Source organism: Dipodomys ordii, unplaced genomic scaffold (genome assembly GCF_000151885.1).
Source record: "Dipodomys ordii isolate 6190 unplaced genomic scaffold, Dord_2.0 Scaffold9, whole genome shotgun sequence".
NCBI classification, from domain to species: domain Eukaryota; kingdom Metazoa; phylum Chordata; class Mammalia; order Rodentia; family Heteromyidae; genus Dipodomys; species Dipodomys ordii.
Window position 1 is genome coordinate 27,628,288 of NW_012267225.1, and position 21,255 is coordinate 27,649,542.

The following is a 21,255-nucleotide window of genomic DNA, read 5'->3' on the forward strand; positions in this document are numbered from 1 at the left end:
ATATATTGACATGCTAACTTTCAGTATCTTAGAGTGTGACATTATTTTTTAAATAAATTCATTTCAAATGCAATTAGTTTAAATGAGGTCACACTGGCTTCAGTTGGCCCCTAATCCAACATGACTGGTATCCTGATAAGAAGACATAGTTTGGATACAGAGAAATGCAGACTACATGAATGCTATACGAAGATAAAAAGCAAAAAGTATGGGGATATTTTAATAAACCTGAGAATGTCAAGATTACCAGCATGCTACCAACACCTCCAGATGCCTGGGAATACTTGTCTCCACAGCTTCAGAAGAGAGTCTGCAATCCTGCAGTTCCTTGAGGTTAGATTTCAGCCTGCAGAGACGGTGGTTACTGCTCTTATGCCACCCAGTTTAAAGTACTTTGTTCTGGCACTCCTGCAACACCAATATGAGCATGTATCGGATAGGTGGTATTATGAGTTCCTTAGAAAGTAAGTGACAATGGGATTCAAGTTGGTAAGAGGGTTGATAGTGTGTCTGAGATGAAGCATGTACATCTTCTACTAAAAGGTAAGGGACTTGCATCTGTAATCTAGCAGTGGAAGAAACTGGTAAAAGTAAAGAAATCATAAAGGAGGTTGTGAGACCCTGTGGGGATTCCTTAGGATTTCAGCTGGGGCTAAACTGTTCTGTTGCCTGGCTCCCTTTAATAGTGCTTATCTGTGGGAGTGAAGTCACAGAGAAGTCACTTGGGGCTGGGGTCTAGGACAGAGCAATCAAAGTATGGAGAAATGTTATTATGGGCATTACTGAAACTATGTTCTATGGAATCAAAGCCAGCAGAAGTGGAAGATCAGGTTTGAAGGATAAAGTTAATGGTTTGAAGAATGCTGACTTGGTTGTTGTTGCTGTTTTCTTCTAATCCCGGAGCTTGAACTCAGGGCTTTGGCACTGTCCCTGAGCCTCTCTGTGCTCATGGCTAGCACTCTATTGTGTGAGCCACAGCACCACTTCGGGCCTTTTCTGTTTATGTGGTACTGAGGGATCGAACCCAGGCCTTCATGCATGCTTGGCAAGCACTCTACCACTACGCCACATTCCCAGCCTGCTGCTGACTTTGACGAATGTGTACTGTGGGAAGAATTCAACAAGCCAAGACAGAAGAGAGAGGTGAAGGTGATAAGGTTCAAATAGTTATTGCTGGAATAGCCTGGACCAGGACAGAGAGGAGAAGGAAAACTACTGTGGGACCATGAGCCATGCTGGGGTAGATTTTGTTTTTTACTTATTTAATAAATAATAATCATGTGCTAGGCGCTAGTGGAAAACCTAAAAATCAATGGAATAAAGTAGTGACTAAAGCCAGGCATAAAGCTCTCTCTCGCAGAGCTACCAGTAGAAAGAAAATCATTGAAAGTGATGTAATATGTCAGAAATACTGTTATAATAGTGAACTGGAAAATGAAAGTAGAGGTATAGTTAATGCTGTGTGCCTGCCTGCCTGCCTGCCTGCCTGCGTGCGTGCGTGCGTGTGTGTGTGTGTGTGTGTGTGTGTGTGTTACTATTTTAAGAAGGGTGATTGACACATACCTCCTGGCAAAGTGGTATTTGAACAGAGAACCGGAGCAGCTGAGAAAAGATGCTGTGTGACTTTCTGGAAAAACTTTTCGGTGAAGGAGAAAGCAAGTGGACACATGCCTTAAAACTACAGTTTCTGCATGATCTCATACCAGCTCATTTAAGGTGAGTAAAGGTCCTCCATAGTACTGCCCAATATTTCTATGATTTTTTTTAATAGAGGGTAACCCCAATGGGCCTTCTCATAGAGGAGTTCACAGATGTCTTGCAAAAGACACTGTCACAGGTTAACTGTAGCTATACATTTCATAGCTTCTCTCTAGAAAAGAACAGGCATTTTGAAAATAAGGTGTCCTTGAAAGAAGAAACATTGGTAAGTGAACCCAACATATCTGCCCATTGGTGCTGCTCTGGCCTACTACTCAGTTGCTGAAGAACATTCTGGTAGCCCTGTATCCACTTGGGCATAGCTGGCCTCACGGTGGGAATTCTTCCCAGGTCAGGTATGGAACAGCAGTGCAGCCACAGGACGACAGGGTGATGGCTCTGTCAGGTGGTGAGGTCCCCAGAAGCCCTGCTTCTCTGCATGCTGGGCACTGGGATCTCCAGCCCTGTTCAGCCAGGAGTAGCTTCTGGAGGTTAAAGGTCAGTTATACTATTGCTAGTTACACACTGTCCTTCCAGAGAAAGGAAGACAGCTCAAGTCTTGTCTCCTTTCTAGCCCCAGAACCAGCCCTTTTGGATCTACGGATTGTCACCCACCCTTTATAAGGCAGTCTTGTCATAGTCTAGTCCAACCTCCAAACAAAATGTCAGAGTAGTCTGACATTGGAACTTTCCGCAAAGCCTAGGTTATTTATTTACATTTAAGGTTGCTTTTTTTAAGGCATGTGGGGGATTTTAAATACATTTAACTATTTCTAAAGGACAAAAGTCAGTTACATAGCAAAGTTTCATTGTTTAATTTCATTTTAAACAGCATTGTGCTGGGTGGCAGTGGGTATTTTTAAGCGAGAATTGACACATTAGATAAAAATTAGTGTTTATAAATTGTTTATGTGAAGTCATCATAGAAACTCAGTCTTTAAAGGGATCCTGTAATAGGGAATCTTGTAAAGTTAGAGTAAGAGGTTGGATATCTCTTTATTTTCTTGTTTAATCTATTCTTTTTATATTTTTAAAAATTTATTTTATTGTAAAGATGCTGTATGGAGGGGTTGCAGTTACGTGAGTTTGGTAATGAGTACATTTCTTTCTTTCTTTCTTTTTTTTAAATTGTCATGGGGCTGGGTGCTGTTCCTCAGCTCTTCAGCTCAAGGCTAGCACTCTACCGCTTGAGCCACAGTGCTACTTCCAGCTTTTTCTGCTTATGGGGTGCTGAGGAATCGAACCCAGGGTCTCATGCATGCAAGGCAAGTGCTCTACCACTAAGCCACCTTCCCAGCCCCATGAGTACATTTCTTGTCAAACATTGTTACCCCCTCCTATGTTGTTTTTCCCCATCCCTCCCCTCCTCCTCTTTTCATATTTTGTCTGTTATAAATCACACTTTCATATTAATTTATATTACGGAAGCATTCACCTGGGTCCAGTTGACTAAGTTTAGTGGAAATTTTCTTAACAGAATAAATTGCATTTACAACAAATATTGTCAAGTAGAAGAATGAGTTGCACCTATATTTTAGTCTTGAGGAAAAACATAAGGTCTTGTTTCATCCAAATCTCAGAAGGTAGAAATTTTGAAAAGCTTTTATGTCCTTGAGAGGTTACAAATGTCCAAAATGTTTTAACTCTCTTCATCTGTAGATCCAAGTTACAAGTTTATGAATTAGTAGAAAAATAAGGCAGCTTTATTGTGATCCAAATCACACTGTACACGGGTTATAATGACCAGAGACTGCCCAACTTGAAGTAAAATTTCCTCACAGGCTGTGTGACACAGTGTCATAATAGGGAGTAATATTCTTTTCCCATTACATGTATTGGTATTTCTGACCCAGAGCATTCTCTGTTCCCATAGTCCTCATCTGTTCACGTGTACAATAAAGGTTTTTTTTTAAAAATAGCTTCTGTTCATCTTGTGATTCACATTAATCTCTCTGTGTTCTTGTGCCTTAGTAGTTTCAAGATTTGCTACCACAAAGCCTATGACAGGCCTCTTTTCTCATAACTTGCTATCCAAAGACATTTTTTTTGATGCTCAAACAAATCCCTGCTGTTTATGACTTCAGAGGTGTCCTCCAAATAGTTTTCTCTTCTTAACTTCAATGATACCATTTCTATTTTTTCATCTGACTTGGTAGCTAATAAATCAAGAGATGAGAGAGAGAGAGAGAGAGAGAGAGAGAGAGAGAGAGAGAGAGAGACTGGGAGACACCTTTACTGGATATTTTTTTATTTTTCTGTTATTCAGAGATTATTTACTAAAGGATGATCTTCAATATGTTCTTCCTTTTATGTTTGCACACATTTTTTATCATCTAAAAATTTGTAGTTTCTAGATGGTTACTAGAAATTTATGGTCACTTCTCTTTTGAAAACTATCCTATAATTCCATAAAAACATTACTTAAAAGTATTATAATTGTGAACAGCTTTTGTATTGAACTTCCTCTAGTCACCTTAGTTTTCAGTTACAAATTCTGTTTTTCTTTTTCTTTATGGCATTACTAGGTTTGAACTGAGGACCTCACATGTGTGCAGATTTCTTGTTTCATGTTCTAACACTTGAACTACACCTCCAGGCCCACTTTCTGCTGCTTATTTTGAAGATCGAGTTTCCAAAAGGCTGGCCTTGAACCAAGATCTTGTGGATCTCAGCCTCCTGCATAGCTAGGCTTATAGGCATGAGTGACCAGTCACCAGCTTTGACTGCTTTTTTTTAATGGATTGCATTAATGCCAAAAAAAGTTGGGCTGGGAAGAAAGGAGGTGAAAATAATTGGGAATATTAAAAACTCTGAGGTTCTTTTATCAGGTCCATTTAATACCAGATGTTTATTGTCCAGAGAGGAAAGAGACCTAGGGATGATTGGATCTCTCTATTGCGTTTAATCTAATATGATTCAGTGTTGCTCATAAAGCAATCTTCCAGATCACTGATATGTAACTCTATTAGAATTTAATTTACTGTGAGGTAGCTATTCAATGGAAAGTCTCTCTATATAAAACTGTAAAACTATGAACAGATTTTTCCCTGTGAACCCAGTTTTTCTTCAATCTTTCTTATTTTTATTCACTTATTTACTTGTGCCACAAACATGGGCATTATCCTTGATCTCAGACTCCTCATTCTGAAGTGCATTCAGGGCTCTCCTACTTCTGCCCAGCTGCATGCCCCTCTCCTAGTGTTAGCTAGCAAGTAGGATATTGAATAGTTTGCATAATGTTTGTTTTTTTGTTTTTTTTTGGGTCCGGTCATGGGGCCTGAACTCTGGGCCTGGGTGCTGTCCTTCAGCTCTTCAGATCAAGATTAGCGCTCTACCACTTGAGCCACAGCTAGGCTGCATAATGGTCTCATCTCTTTCCACAACTCCATCTATATTACTGTCTAATATTCTAATCCATTTTCAATACATTGTCCAGTAGAAATTTAAGAACATTTAAATTGAACAATACTTCTTTAAATCTTTTTATGATTTTCTAGTGCTTTAAGAATCACAAACATACTCTTGACCCTGGTTTAAAATATAAGGTATGATGGTGCCCATGCTTGTCTCTGTAATCTCATCTGGTGTTATCCTGGAGTGTTTTCTGCTCCCATTACGAGACTTGCATTCATATTGTCACCTTTGACCCTTACTTGGACATTCTCCTCATCTCAACTCAGTCATTACCTTCTCATGGTGGCTTTCTTTGCTCACTGCATCTACGCAGGCTTTCTCTCTGAGGTGATGAAGAGATGATGTAATTTTAACTGTTCTTTGCCCTCAAAAGAGAGTTAGGGTTTTCAGAGCTTCCTCTGTCCAGAACTGGTCCCCTTAAAACACCCTGTCTTCTGTTCAGTCCTTTGAGTAGAAGCATCAGAAAAGAGAGAGAAGCAGCCAACCCAATCTTAGTGCAACAGGAAAGACCACTTTTTGGTATAATGACAGCAGTCTCTTTCCATGCATGAAAGAGAATCAAGTTGCTCATTTATGCTGAAAATAGAACTTTGAAAGTAGCCAATGTAACAAAGGCAGGGAGAATCAGAAGCAGAGACCCAAAACATGTAATAATCAGTTTAGAAAAATGTCCTGTAAACCGATCTCACAGTTGGAACATAGAAGACCCTAGATAAAAATCATATTCTGTAGAGGCCTTGAAATTGATTCTGGCACTGAAGAGGTCCTAAGCAATATCACTCAGGAAGAAAGAGGAATGGGGCATCCATCACGTTGTCATGTTCTTCCTTGTTCTCAAATTACAAAGTCAGACCTCAGTTCAGAGCTGAGGGATGTTGTTCTGATCCTGTTTGTGTCTAATCCATGTGGGTTATAAGAACCGAATAACAATGTCTTCTTCTCACTTGCTTCTGGAGTGCTCATCTCTCTTGATTACTCTTGCTGGTCAGAGAATGCCTGTGATTGAATTCTGGTTGTCTCATTCCTCCATCTTAAGCTCGGTGTAGAAATCAGGCTGCCCCAAAACTTTCCTTTTAGAAGGAATCTGGGATAATTCCACCATGCCCACTAGCAAAACAGAGCATCTCTATTCTGCACAGATGTGCAAATTCAGTACAACATAAATTCAATTGAAACCTTTTCTGCAAACATGACTTTTGCAAACTACATGCCAGATTTTATCCAGCAACATTGCTCCTGTGATTCTTATCAAAACCTTGCCCTTCCTTGTAACCTGTTCTCTTGCATTCCTCCAAGACTACAACAGACCATTTGTTTGATGTGCCTTTTATTGTTATTGTGTAATAAAAGATTGTTTATTTTGTGTGTACCAAGAACATCAGCTTTGCCTGGGGAAAGTGGAAAACCCAGACTACCAAAGACAATTGAAATCATTACCTTTGTGGGAAGGGTCTTGGCACCTGTGTTTAGGGAATTAGGTAGGTAAATACGCTAAAATTGACTGAGCAGAAAGAGTAAAATTTGTCAATTAATCAAGAGTTCCAAAAATATAATCAGGCAATGGCTTAGCTTTCTCAGAGAATAACATCTTTCAGGTCCATTATTTATATATGACTACAAATTCACTGGCTATATATACTTTTATAGAATGAGTGAATATATGTGAAATACTTATCATACTACCTGGTAAATTGAGAAGATGGGTGGAGTTGGGAGGGATGGAGGAGAATGATGAAGAATATTGATCAAGGTGCATTGTAATCACAATCTGTAATCTTCATCAAAACCCCTTTGTTTAACTACTTAAAGATACTAAAAAAGGGAAACAAAGGAGGAGGCAACAATGCTTGATAAAAAGATACTAAAAAAGAATAATAGCTTGTCTATAGTAGATGATATATTACCTAGTATAATAATAATAATAATAATGATTATTTACTTATACAGGATATTCACTAGCAAAATGATTTCCCATTTATTTCCAAAGAGTTTTTCCAAGGATATAAACTAAACAAATCAATAAATTTAAGAGTTATATGAGGGAATAAATTACTTAAAAGGATTCATGTCCTAAGACTTTCCCTAACTTTTCTCATATGATTTTATCGGCTGGTATTGTTGTGTATAACAGAGGTAAATGATACTCACAATTTGCCTAATTTTCTGGCACAGAAAACGTTCCCTTGAAGTTAGTCCTCTAGTTTCCTTTTCAGGGCTCCAGGCTGTAGATTGGCATCTGTAGTGGCTTTGCAGGTGTCAGAACCCATGGCTGATTTAAGCCTCAAATGCTGGAAGCTGACTCTCTTCCCTCCCATGCCCTACATACTATGGCTGAGATTTCATTAGCATAAAACACAGATTTCTATTGTAGTAAGGCAAAGACAATTCAAAACTCCTGAAGTAAAAATTTGGTACAATTGAATTTTATACATATTTGATTTTTCTATAGCATGAATTTTAACATGAAGTTTACTCTGCCAGTGGCCTGCTTTAAAGTTTTACCTATACTCAGTTCAGGGGTAAGGATCAAAGACAACTACATAATGGAACATAGATCTCTGAATATCCAAATGGTATCCTTATATAAGAATCAAAGCCGGCTACCTCCTGTTTGTCAGAACAAAATAATGTGAGACAATTGGTGTGGTGTTAAATGAGCAGTCTGTTTTTCAAGTAGAGTTGTATTCCAACCTTTACCACCAAACCAGCTGAGCAACATTGAGGAAGCCACTGAATATTTCTATAGATAAATTCCTTCATTGACATAAAAGACTATATGAAGAATAAATAAGATGGATAAGTTGGAAATGGCCAGCATCTAAAAAAATTCCTCCTATATAAATCACGGATAAAGATAAAAAAAATAAAAAAAAATCAGGGATAAAGAGGAGAGAAATAGATTAGCCACTGGATTCCAAGACCCTGACTGAGATAGTGAGACTACCTTATGCCAAAGGATTTTTGTGCCAAGAAGGAGAAATGAGCAAAAGAGGAAGAAAAACTTTGTCTTTCCATACACAGATACTTGCATAACATTTCCTTCCTGAGTTCTTGAATTCCAATGAGAGAACAGAGCGTATGTTGGGAAGAAGACTCATGAATTAATATTTTTCCCAGTGGAGAGGCTCACAGAAACTTTGAAGTGTTTATTAAAGAGTTGATAATGAGGAGAAAACTTTTTGAAAAGCATATTAAAAAGTACCTCCCAAACTGCTTCAATAATTTAACCTTGGGATCACAAGATGCTACTGAAATAGAAAAAAAATCCACCATTTTCCTTCCCCCTCTATTGTCCCCGGTGTATCTCAAGGCATATTGATATCTCTGATGGCCGCTTTCTAGGAGCTGTTGGAGGAATGATACTCTTTGTGACCAATCATATAATTGCTCAGGTTGAAATTTGTAATCGTGATATCAAATATTTCATAATGACATCAATTTAAACTTAATATTGCTCTTATCTTCTGACAAAAATAAGGTTTAATATGTTTCTCTCCTACAGGGGGTGAAATAAGGGAAAGACTTTATTATAGAAGATAATTAAAATTCTTCCTGAGGTTAAAAGTGATTTTAAAAGAATCACAACATGAGATAATTAGGACTTATTAGACACTTTATCTGCTTCACTGAAGTCATTTTTTTCCAGGATGATAAAATGTGCCTTTGTCTGTTTTTAGAAAGCCAGATACCAAATTTGGAGAGAGAGAAAAAAAGATCCTTTCTCCTCCTCTTAGACTCAGTGCTCGGCTCTGTGAATGGATCTATGAAAATAGTTTAATGACAGGGTTACAGTTTCCAAAAGCTAGACCTTTATAGAATGTGATAGTTTTTCAAGTACTTATTCGTTTTTTCCTAGTGGGATTACATTTTACCCTCTATTTTTAGTTGGTTAACAGAAAATGATATGAATTTGTGTTTTCTAATTTTTTTTCCTGACAAGCAGAATAATAACAGATTAGTTTTGGGATATTTAACAAAATCCTTTTGTTATTTGACAGACTCATTTATTCTTCTTGGTGCCATAACAGGTAAGGCAAAGAATGTCAGTGTTTGTGTTTTTAACGTCTAATGAACATATAATATGGGTTATTACAATAACCGTGCAGTAGTGGATGGGAGTTTTTAAAGAAAAAGTGGCTTGTGCATTTAAAGCCTGCCATGTTTTTGTCAGAGGAAGCAGGTACCCTAGGAACAAGGGAGTTTTGCCAGAGTTCTAAACTATATCTCTACACGAAGTCTGACATTGTTTTTCTATTTTGCAGGCCCAATGACAGTATTGCTCTCACTGAAACTGCCACCCTCTGCTAATGGCTCTTGCATTTTGGTTCGTTCAATGCAATGAACAATAATAAATCAAGTAGTATGTGTCTGTGACCATCAATTTGTATTCCAACTTATTTTTATCTGCTAATTTGTGGAAAGCAAGTGATTGTTATACTTTGCCTTTAAGGAAACATTTTAGTTTATTGCAGCTGACTTGCAGTATAGGTTTTTTATCAAATAATTGTTTCCTTCAGGAGAATCTATTCTTTGGGAACAGTCTTATGTAAAGATCAGTGCATCCAAGGTGAAGTAAAATATATAGGTGTCTTTGATTAGAATCTAGCAATGCAGAGTTGCTAAGTGAATGTCTATTTTAAGGTGAAATATCTAGAAGAGATGTAGAATACTTCAACAGAAAAATGGGTCCTGTCATACTTTTGCTTGGTCTATTTCAAATGATGTGAAGGAAATTATTGCCTTAAAGAGAAATAATAAGAATGGGGTGAGACCAAAATTGCAAGAATAAATGGAGTTATGTAAAAGGTACCCACTAAATAAGGTCCTCATTGTCTCCATATGAGTGTACATTTAGTTGTTCCTTGGAGTGAGTGCTCCCTATTTCCTTTTTCTCAGTCAAGCTGGTAGAACCTGCCAGGAAGAGTATGGTTCCTTTAGGATCACATCAATGGCAAAGCAATAATGTGAAAGTACACAGAGCATGAACCTATAGCTTAACACATTATCGCAAAGAAAAATGTGCATAAAGTCACTGTGCAGGTAAAAAGAGAACCTTGCTAGAATGACTGATTTTTGTATATTGATCAAGTAAGTCTGATATATTTTTATGAATCTTATTGGTGAAAACTTTGAATTTTCATATATATAAAAATATTACCTGGGCTGGGAAGGTGGCTCAGTGGTAGAGCGCTTGCCTTGCATGCATGAGGCCCTGGGTGCGATTCCTCAGCACCACATAAGCAAAAAGAAAAAAGCCGGAAGTGGCGCTGTGGCTCAAGTGGTAGAGCGCTAGCCTTGAGCTGAAGAGCTGAGGGACAGCGCCCAGGCCCAGAGTTCAGGCCCCACGACCGGCCCCTACCCCCAAAAAAATATATTATCTGACCAAGAATGGTTTTGTTTCTAACGCATCTTTTTTAATATGGTTTTAATTTGATTTCTGCCTTACTGTACTGGGTGGGACTTCTTGTGCAATTCTGAATAGAAGTAATGATCTGGCCCTATGCCTGTGGCTCACGCCTGTAATCCTAGTGCTCAGGATGCTGAGATCTGCAGATTGTGCTTCAAAGCCAGCCTGGGCAGGAAAGTTGGTGAGATGCTCATGTCCAATAAATAAATCACTTAGAAAAAGTTGGAAGTGGTCTGTAGCTCAAATGGTAGAGAGCTGGCTTTGAGCACAAAGAGGCTCAAGGACACCGTCCAAGCCCCAAGTTCAAGCCCCAAACCGGCAAAAACAAAAAAAAGAAAGAAGTAATAATAGTATCCTTGTCCCTTCCCAATCTAACAAATATGTTTATTCTAGTGTTTCAACATTAAATACGATACTTGACTTCCTCATCATTTGCAGTATTAATAGGATGATGATTTTCATCAGATGTTCTCTTTGGCCTCTCTAGAGCTCATTGTAATATTCAGTAAATATTCTGAAATTACATAGATTGATTCTGTAATATTAAAACAACTTTGAATTTCGAGGGCAAATTAAAGTTGGTTGTATTGTATTATCTCTATATGTAGCTGGAATCAATTTGCTAGTATTTTATTTAGGATATTAGAATATCTGCTCACAAGTGAGACTGGATTGCTATTTTTCTTTCTTGTTGAGGTTTGGATTAAGGTTATCTTGACCTCATAAAATTATCTGATCGATGTATTCCTCTTTCTGTGGAGATTTTTTTTTTTTTTGTCGGTCGTGGGGCTTGAACTCTGGGCCTGGGCGCTGTCCCTCAGCTTTTCAGCTCAAGGCGAGAGCTCTACCACTTGAGCTACAGTGCCACTTCCGGTTTTCTGGTGGTTTATTGGAGATAGGAGTCTCACGGTCTTTCCTGCCCGGACTGGCTTTGAACCACGATCCTCAGATCTCAGCCTCCTGAGTAGCTAGGATTACAGGCTTGAGCCACCAGCGCCCGGCTCTGTGGAGATTTTTTTAATTGAACATTTTTAAAACAATTTAATTGTCAAGGTGATGTACAGAGGGATTACAGTTACACATGTAACGTAATGAGTACATTTTTTGTCAAACTTGTTACCCCTCCCTCATTTTTCTCCTACTTTCCCTCCACCCAAATCCCCCTCACATCTGCCTCCCTTCTTCCTTCCCCCTGTCCCAACACCAAGTTGTGCAGTTCATTTCCAACATATTGTCTTGTGATTACTGCTGAATGATGCACTGGTGAAATAATCTAAGCTTGCACTTTTCTTTGTGGAAATACTCTATTTAATGCTTTTTTCAGTTATTTTTTTGTCAATTTTATATGTTTTTGGCATGTAAGTGATATTTTCTTCCTATTGTCATTTATAATGTCTGCAGCAACTGAACATTGTCTCTTGCTTTCCTAATATTGATTGCTTGTGCTTTTCATCACCCCACCCCTCAGCCTTTCAATGCATTTATAAATTGAACTTTTGGCTCTTTTCATTTGTATATTTGTTTTATGCTATAGGTATTTATGGCCATACCTTTATTATTTCCTTCTGGTGGATATGATTTCCTCTTCTTTTTTCTAACTTCTTGGTTTGGAAACCTAGTTCATCAAATTTCAGACTCATTATTTCCAGTACATGCACTTATACATGCCTATTTCCTTCTAAACCTATTCTTTGTTATTTTCACCAACATGGGTATATATTAGTTTGTAGTTCAAATAATTTTCAATGATCCTCCCTTATTTCTTCTTTGACTCATTAGGCATATGTTATGATATTAAACCATATGGATATAGTTCAGAGTTATCTTGTATTTATCACTTTATAGCATAATTATATTCTGATTGGATAATATGCTCTTATATGATAACTCTTAGATTTGTCGAAAAGTTCTTTATGGTTTAGTATATTATTACAAGTATCTTATTAGAAATGTTTGGGACCATAAGTGTTTCGTATTATAATGTGTTATCTTGTGTATAGGACCCAAGCTAAGCATGAAAATCATTGATGTTTCATATATTCGTTTTATACTTAGTTTTCTATGTTTTTTAAAAAACCTGTGTATTAACAAAAGTATTATGGTGTGAAAATTTTCACTTGCGATAACATGCCAAAAGTTTTAGAGTCTGCATCTTTTCAGACTGCAGTTTTAGACTTCAGATATTCAACCTGTCCATCTAAGATTGCTTTGTGACAGCTTCATGAATTTTTGAAAACAAAGTATATTCTATAGTAATTGAGCCTGGCTTCTCTATATGCCAACTGGTACAAGTTCTTAAACATGCTCTTTCTTACTGAATTTTGTTTCCTACTTCCTTCAAATATCATTAGTTTATTAAGAATCCTTGCTAAAATTAAAAATTAATTTCTTTACACACTTTTTCATATTTTGTTTAATTTTTTAGTTACCTTATCAGATGAATGTGATTGAGAACTGTTATATCTTCCTAGTGAATATTTTATTATTATAAAAGAATATCTTTATTTATTTATTTTTTGTTTTTACCAGTTCTGGAGTTGGATCTTAGGTCCTGCATGCTACCCTTGAGCTTTTTTATTCAAGGCTAGCCTTCTATCACGTGAGCCACACTTTTACCTCTAGCTTTTTGCTAGTTTAATTGAAGATAAGAGTCGAATAGACTTTCCTGCTGAGGCTGGCTTGGAACTGCAATCCTGAGTAGTTAGGATTAGAAGCATAAACCACTGCTGCCAAGAAATTTCTTTATTTTTAAGTTTTATTTGTTCAGATATTTGTGTTCAAATTGGGACTTGAACTCAGGTTAAACATTCTTGCTCAACCTTTTCACTCACTATTGGCATTCTACCACTTGAGCAATGCCTCCAGTTCAGCATTTTATTTTGCAATAAGTGGAAATAAAAAGTCTCTTTGGATCTAGACTATCTACAAATTCAATGTGATGCCTATCAATATCCCAACCTAATTCTTCAAGGAAATAGAATAAGCAACCCAAACATTCATATGGAACAATAAAAGACCCCGAATAGCAAAAAGATCCTTAGCAGAAAAAATAGTGCTGGAGGAATATCAATACTAAATTTCAAACTTTACTACAAAGCCATAGTAATCAAAATAGCACAAGAACAGACCTAAGGACTGATGGAATTGAACTGAAAACCCAAAAATGAACCCACAGACCTATAGCTTAATCCTCGATAAGGGAACTAAAAAAAATAGAATGGAAGAAAGACAGCCTCTTCAGTAAATAGTGCTGGAAAAATTGGTTTAACATCTGTAGAAAACTAAAGATAGATCCCTATATCACCCTGCACCAGAATCAACTCCAAATGGATCAAAGACCTTGAAGTCAAAGCAGACACCCTGAAAACACTACAAGAAGGAATAGGAGAAACTCTAGGATTCCTTTGCACAGGCTGAAATTTTCTTAATAGAGACCCAGAAACACAACAAATCAAAGTAAGTTTGGACAAATGGGATTGCATGAAGCTGCAAAGCTTCTGCATGGCAAAGGACATAGTGAGCGAGATCAATAGAAAGCCCACAGATTGGGAGAATATCTTCATTAGCCATACAACAGACAGGGTCTCATATCTAAAATATACCTAGAATTCAAAAAACTAAAGTCCCCAACAACAAATACTCAAAGAAACAACCACCTGATTAATAAGTGGGCTAAAGACTTAAAGAGAGACTTCTCTGAATTGGAAATAAGAATGGCCAATAGACACATGAGGAAATGCTGAACTTCTCTGGCCATAAAAGAAATGCAAATCAAAACAACACTAAGATTCCACCTCACTCCAGTTAGAATGGCTGTAATCAAGAACTCTAATAACAACAGATGCTGGATGGGGATGTGACCAAAAAGGAACCCTATTGCATTGTTGGTGGGAGTGTAAACTTGTTCAACCACTTTGGAAAGCAGTATGGAGGTTCTTAAATAAAACTCCACATAGAGCTCCCCTATGACCCAGCAATACCACTTTTAGGCATTTACCCAAATGATCACACATAAGTCTATACTAAAGCTACCAGCGCAACTATGTTTATTACAGCATTATTTACCATAGCTAAGATATGGAACGAACCCAGATGCCCCTCAGTACATGAATGGATCAAGAAAATGTGATATATATATATATATATATACATATATATATATATGTATGTATGTATGTTGTAATTCTATGCTTCCATCAAAAAGAATGCCATTGCCCCATCTGTTAGGAAATGGAAAGACTTGGAAAAAATTATATTAAGTGAAGTAAGCCAGGCCCAAAGAAACATAGGTCCCATGGTTATCCTTATCTGCAATAACTCGTGTATGTCTAGGATAAGCAGAAAAGATCAAAAGCACATATGACCATATAACCTGATGTTAAGCAAAATGAACACCAAGATAGAGACACAAGAAGTTTTATTTTTCTTGATGTTGTTTTCAATATACTTATAATTTACTACATGATTTTTGTTGTTTCTTTTGTAACCCCTGTTTTCACTATATTTGATTCCGGTGCCCTCCATCTTGTATATACATTTTACCTAAATTGGTAAATTGCTGAAATGCTGAAACAAGGATACAGGATGACCCATTGTACCAATACAATGTACAAGACACTGTTGAAAATGAACTTTACCTCTTTTTTTTGGGGGGGGGAGGAGGACTTGTGGAGGTGGGGAGGAAAGGGATGACAGGGGAAAAACAATGGAGGAGGTAACAATGCTTGATAGGAAATGTACTCATTACATTGCTCATGTACTCATGTAACTGTAACTCCTCTGTATGGTATTTTTACAATTAAAAATGTACTAAAAAACAATGAGTCAATTTCCTATCAACCATTGTTACCTCCTCTTTTGTTTTTTCTCTACCATCCCTTCCCTCCCCACCTCCACAACTACACTCTCGCCTAAATGGTAAAGTTCACAACAATGAGATGTACAAGACACTATGCTGAAAAATGATCATTACCTTGTTCATGTAACTGTAACCCATCTGTATAGTATCTTTACAACAAAAATAAGTATAAAAAAGAAAAAAGTCTCTTTTTATCTGTCTGTCTGGGCTGGCTTTGACACAAGATCCTCAGATCTCAGCCTCCTAAGTATCTAGGATTACAGATGTGAACCAGAGCCCAGATAAATGAAGAGAAGTGTGTGTGTTGGGAAATAGAGTAAAAAAATTTAATATACCTCCTACAAAATTATGAAAAGTAAGGGAAATGGTAGGTTGGGAATGATGGTTAGAATGCTGAATGGGATGACATTGATCAAGGTGCATTGCATTCATAAACTGCTTTGTTAAATGACAACTCCTTTGTACATCTACTTAAAGATAATAAAAATTACTTAAGGATGAGAATGTGATAAGATGTGAATTTCCTTAATTTTTTAACTCATTCCTATTAATTGGGAAATTTCTGGACAAGATAATATTTAACAAAATATCTCACTGAGTTGATACAAAGGACCACTCATAAGTGAGAGCCAAGAGGAAAGGAATAAAGCCATCTCTAAAAAGAAATCTTGATAACAATAATCACTGTTATGATAATAGATTTTTCCTTTAGAAGACTGAACAGTTACTGTCTTTCATGGTGTAGTCCTGTAGGTGATGACATTTATAATGACGGGTACCTAAATATGATTGCATAGAATAATAAAATAACTGGATATCTTACTACAAATAATATATGCCAGTGATATGCTACTAATATCATAAATGAAGCAAAAAATTATATTACCTGTGGGCAAAACAATAAAAATGGTTGGAGAGTATCATAGCCACTTGAGAAGTTTCCTAGAGGAGAAAGCTAATAAATCTGCTTTGGAAGTGATGTTGAGAGCATCTGGTGTAGGGTATATTGAAAGGGAAACAGATGTGCTGTCATTATGGGTCTGAGTGGACAGTTAAAGGAGGAAAGGATGCATTCCTCATGCAGATTATGAGACAGGTGCAGGACTATGACTGGTGGGGATAGGAAACTTGAGCTGTGCCGACATCTGCAACATGCTTATTCTGCTAAGAGCAGGGCTTTGATAAATTCTTCAATTGCCTTGATGAGACTTTGTTCTTTAAGAAGATAGAAGTTGTACTATGTAGAACTCTGAAGCTGATTCTTACCAGTTAGGGACAACTTGTTGGCAATGTAGACGTAATAGAAGGAATCTTAGATTTCAGAATAAGAAAACAAAATTAGGTAATTCCCAGAATAATCAAATGGATTCATGTTGAAAAAAATCAAATCAAAACAAAAATCAGAGGAAAGCATAGTTGATCAGCAGTTGTATATGAAGGAGAATGTGGAACTGTAACCGGATCAGCTGGGCACGGCATCTCAAGGTGGCTGTTCAGCATCATTGACTAAATGTTAGGTAGAAGAATAACATTTTCCAGGCTTCTAGATTTCATCTTTTTCAATTTTATAAATGTGGTGTAATTTTTTAAAAGGAGTAATTTGGACAAGTTTAATAAAGTATCAGATTTTACCTGGTTTTACTTTGTATAGTCATTAGGTAAGACAATAAAAAACAACCAAGATGTACCCTCATAGGCCACTGATGGTTTCCTGACTAGCACAGGATGAGGTGAAGCTGTTTTCACCTTAGGAAAGGTTGGGATTCTGAGTACCCCAGCTTGGTTATTACTTAATTGCTAGTTCCTCAAACGAAGGCATTCTAAGACCACCCATAATTTCCATTTCAATCAGTGCTGCCTTATAAAGATGCTATACAGAGGGGTTACAGTTACACGAGTAAAGTACTGAGTGCATTTCTTGTTGAGCATTGTTACCCCCTCCTTTATTTTTCTCCTACTATCATTTCCCTCCCCTATCTACCTCACCTCCTCTATTCCCCTCCTCCCAAAGTTGTAAAGTTCATTTCCAACATAGTGTCTTGTATCATTGTTGCAATGGGTCATCCTATGTCCTTGTTTCAGCATTTTGGTATTCCCCTTCCCCTCCCCAAATTAGATAAATGTTTATAAAAGATGCAAGGTACCAAAATCAAATGTAGTGACAACAGGGATATACCATAAGAGGAATAATTAGTACATGTCTAGGATAATCTTATTGGATAAGCAGAAAAGCCCAAAAGCTATGCACATATGACCATATAAGATGATGCTAAGTGACATGAACCCCAAAATATAGGCACAAAAGGTTTTTCTTTGTTGTTGTTTTAATGTACTTTCTCGCTTTTTTTAACCTCCTTCTCTCACTCAACTTCATCTCAATGAAGGCATATTATTTTTAAGACTTGGAAGATAACCTTTTCTCCTTAAACCTGATTGTCTTCATAAGCCTGCCACAAAACTTTACCAAGTCAAGGAAGCAATGTGAGGAGAAATAAGGAGAAAGCACATGGTAGAAAATGTAGGGTATTTTGTTTTTCAAAATAATCTTGCCTCTATTTTCAAAAATTAATCCTTTCATTTTGAGATAATTTTAGATTCACATGGACTTGTAAGAAATGGAATAATGGGGCCAGGTGTGGTATCATACACCTGTAATCTAGCTACTCAGGAAGCATTGGGAGGAAGATCATGGTTTAAGAACAGCCTGGGTAAAAACATGTAATATTCTACATAAAAGAAGCACAGAGCTATGAAAGTATTGCTAAGGTGGTACAGCATCTGCCTAAGAAGCATGAGACTTTATGTTTAAACTTCAATACCACACTAAAAAGGGTAGTGTGTTTACCTTAATTCCATATTTACCAATTTCTTAATCCTATTTCTCTGTGTTTATATACAGTTTTATCATATATGTAGGTTGGTTCAAGAAATCATCACTGCAAGATACATTATGGCTCTATTAACACCAAATTTCCTCATATTTCCCTTTTATAGTTACATCCTTTAGCCCTCAAGCCGTAGCAACTCCTAATCGCTTCTCCATTTCTAGTCTTTTATTATCGCCTTTTCAAAGTATGACAGACAAAAGAAAGAATCACTTAACATGGCATTTTTTGTTACTGGATATTTTTTCCTAGGCAAATTAGTTTGAAAAAATTATGTAAAAAGAGATAACCTCTATTTTAGGGACAGATGATCACAGAAGGAAATAAACACACATTCTATTTGGCTTATTTCCTTTATTGAAAATAAAATTCAGAGTGGAAAGACTAGAATGAACCATATGTTGACAAGTGCATACGACCATTTCCAATCTCTATTCTAAGCCCTAGACCCAGATTTTCTCTTCCTCCTGGAAAATTCCACATGGATCACTTGAAGAAAACCCAAATACAATGAGCTCAAAAATCAAAGTCTCATATGCCATTCTTTCCTTGAAAAAATAATCTTTATTTCAACCTATATTTCTTGCTGTAACTAAAGGTGTAAATTTCTAAATGTTTCAACCACATCTTCATTAGTTTTTCTTCCTTTTTGCCAGGTACTTCACCTACCTCATTATCTTCTTGTCTTATCACCTTAATTTTCACCTACTGTGAGCAGTTCTGATCAGAATTCTCTCCATCGCCTATCTCTTTCTGACCCTCATCTTCTTTACTTGAACTATGGCAAGGCATCCTAGCTGCTCTCTCCAGGTCAGTCTTCCTTCAGTACTTTATTGGCTCTGTTGTCAGGACTACCTTTCCAAACCAGAATGTGTTAATATTCAGTAAATCTACAGAGAAAATTGATTTTTTCACAATATCATATTTTACATAGAAGCCAGTCCTAGAGTTTGGAACTCCATGGCCTTTGTCCAGTCCTCATATTCCATAAGTAGATATAAGAACAACATTTGATGTCCTGGCTCACATTGAAATTGCAGAAATTAGAGGGATTTTTTTTAAAGAAGGCAAATTTAATTTAATTTAATTTAATTAATTAATTTATTTTTGGGTCTGGTCATGGGGCTTGAACTCTGGGCCTGGGCGCTGTCCCTCAGCTCTTCAGCTCAAGGCTAGCGCTCTACCACTTGAGCCACAGCGCCACTTCCAGCTTTTTTCTTTTTGCTTATGTGGTGCTGAGGAATCGATCCCGGGGCCTCATGCATGCAAGGCAAACGCTCTACCACTGAGCCACCTTCCCAGCCCCACAAATTTTATTTTAAAGGCACACCAATTTTAGTTTTTTTATTCCTTAATTTTCTTTCAACAATTTTATTGTCCAGGTGATGTACAGAGGGGTTACAGTTGCATAAGTAAGGTAGTGAGTACATTTCTTGTCGAACTTGTTACCCCCTCCCTCATTTTTCTCCCTCTTTCCTTTCCCCCTAATCCCCCCAAGTTCATTTCCAGCATATTTTCTTGTGAATATCACTGTTGCATTGGCTCAGCCTTTGTCCTTTGTCTCACCAGTTTGTTGTTCCCCTTCCCTTCCCTAATTCAGATAACTGTGTATATAAGAGGGATCTAAAAATAACTATACTTTTATTATTTTCATATGGCTATACAAGGGATTACCATTCAACAGAACATTTTATAAATACAATGTATTTTGTTAGTTATCATGCCTTTTATTTCATTTTCTCCACATCAAGAGGGATGTGTGTGTGTGTGTGTGTGGGGGGGGATGTTCTTGAACACAATGCCTGGATGCTGTTTCTAATTTTTTGTTCAAGGCTAACACTCTACCAATTGATCCATACCTTCAATGTGGCTTTTTGTGATTAATTAGAGATAACTGATGTTGATCCACAATCTTCAGATCTGTTTCCTGAGTAACAAGAATTATAGGCATGAAACACCAGTACCCTGCTCCAGAGGGTTATTTATTTATTTATGCTGGAACCCGGGCTTGAACTTAGGGCTTCATATTCCACTTGACTTTTTGTTTTTTTGCTGAAGGCTGTTGCTCTACCACTTAAGCCTTAGCTCTACTTCTTTGAATTCTTTTATTATCATCATCATCATCTTTATCAATATTGTTATCATCTTTCTGTTGTTGTACCAGATTTTTCCTTTTCAAGATGTCATTTTCTATGTCTTCAGACTGAGTTTTGACCAATATGAAGACATTCTTGTTGTTGATTATAGATCAATTTTGCTTGGAATGGTATCTTGCATCTTTTCAGATCACATGTGCCTCTGCCATTGAGGTGAGTTTTTAGTAGGGAGAAAATTGTTGGATTTTGCTTTTAAATTGAATATACTATCAACATCTATATATTGGAGAATTAAGACTGTTTATTTTCATGAGTATAATTGACATAATGTATTAGTCTCTGTCATTTTTTTCTGGTTATCTTTTGTTCTTATTCATGTGAGAGGTCTGACTGCTTGATATGTTTTCTAATTTTCATTTGCTTGTCTATTCTTCTATTAATATCCATTCTTTACCATACTTTATGATCGTTCTTATCTTTGATCTATTTTTGGGTTTAGATGGAAACCTTTTACAGTCTTCTGTTCTGTTGATTTAGAGATGATGACTTCCATTAGTTTCTCTTCCAAGTACTAGCCAACTTTGACTCTGCTTAGTTTCTGAAATCAAGTGAAATTGAGCATGATCAGGGTGGGTGATAGTTTATTCTTATCGTGGAAGATTTTTATTTCTCTTTTGATTCTGAAGGATGACGTTGTAAAAATTGTAATCTAAATTGGCAGTTATTTTCTTCCAAGGCTCCAGATACTCTATTTAGATTTGTGCAGGTAATGTATGAAATGAGCAATGTGTCATTCATTTGAATATAGTAAAACAATGCCACACACGGTGTATCATCTTCTACAGTGTTCCTTCATGTTGAACACAGTCGTTTTGTGTTGTTTGATGCCTCATTGTG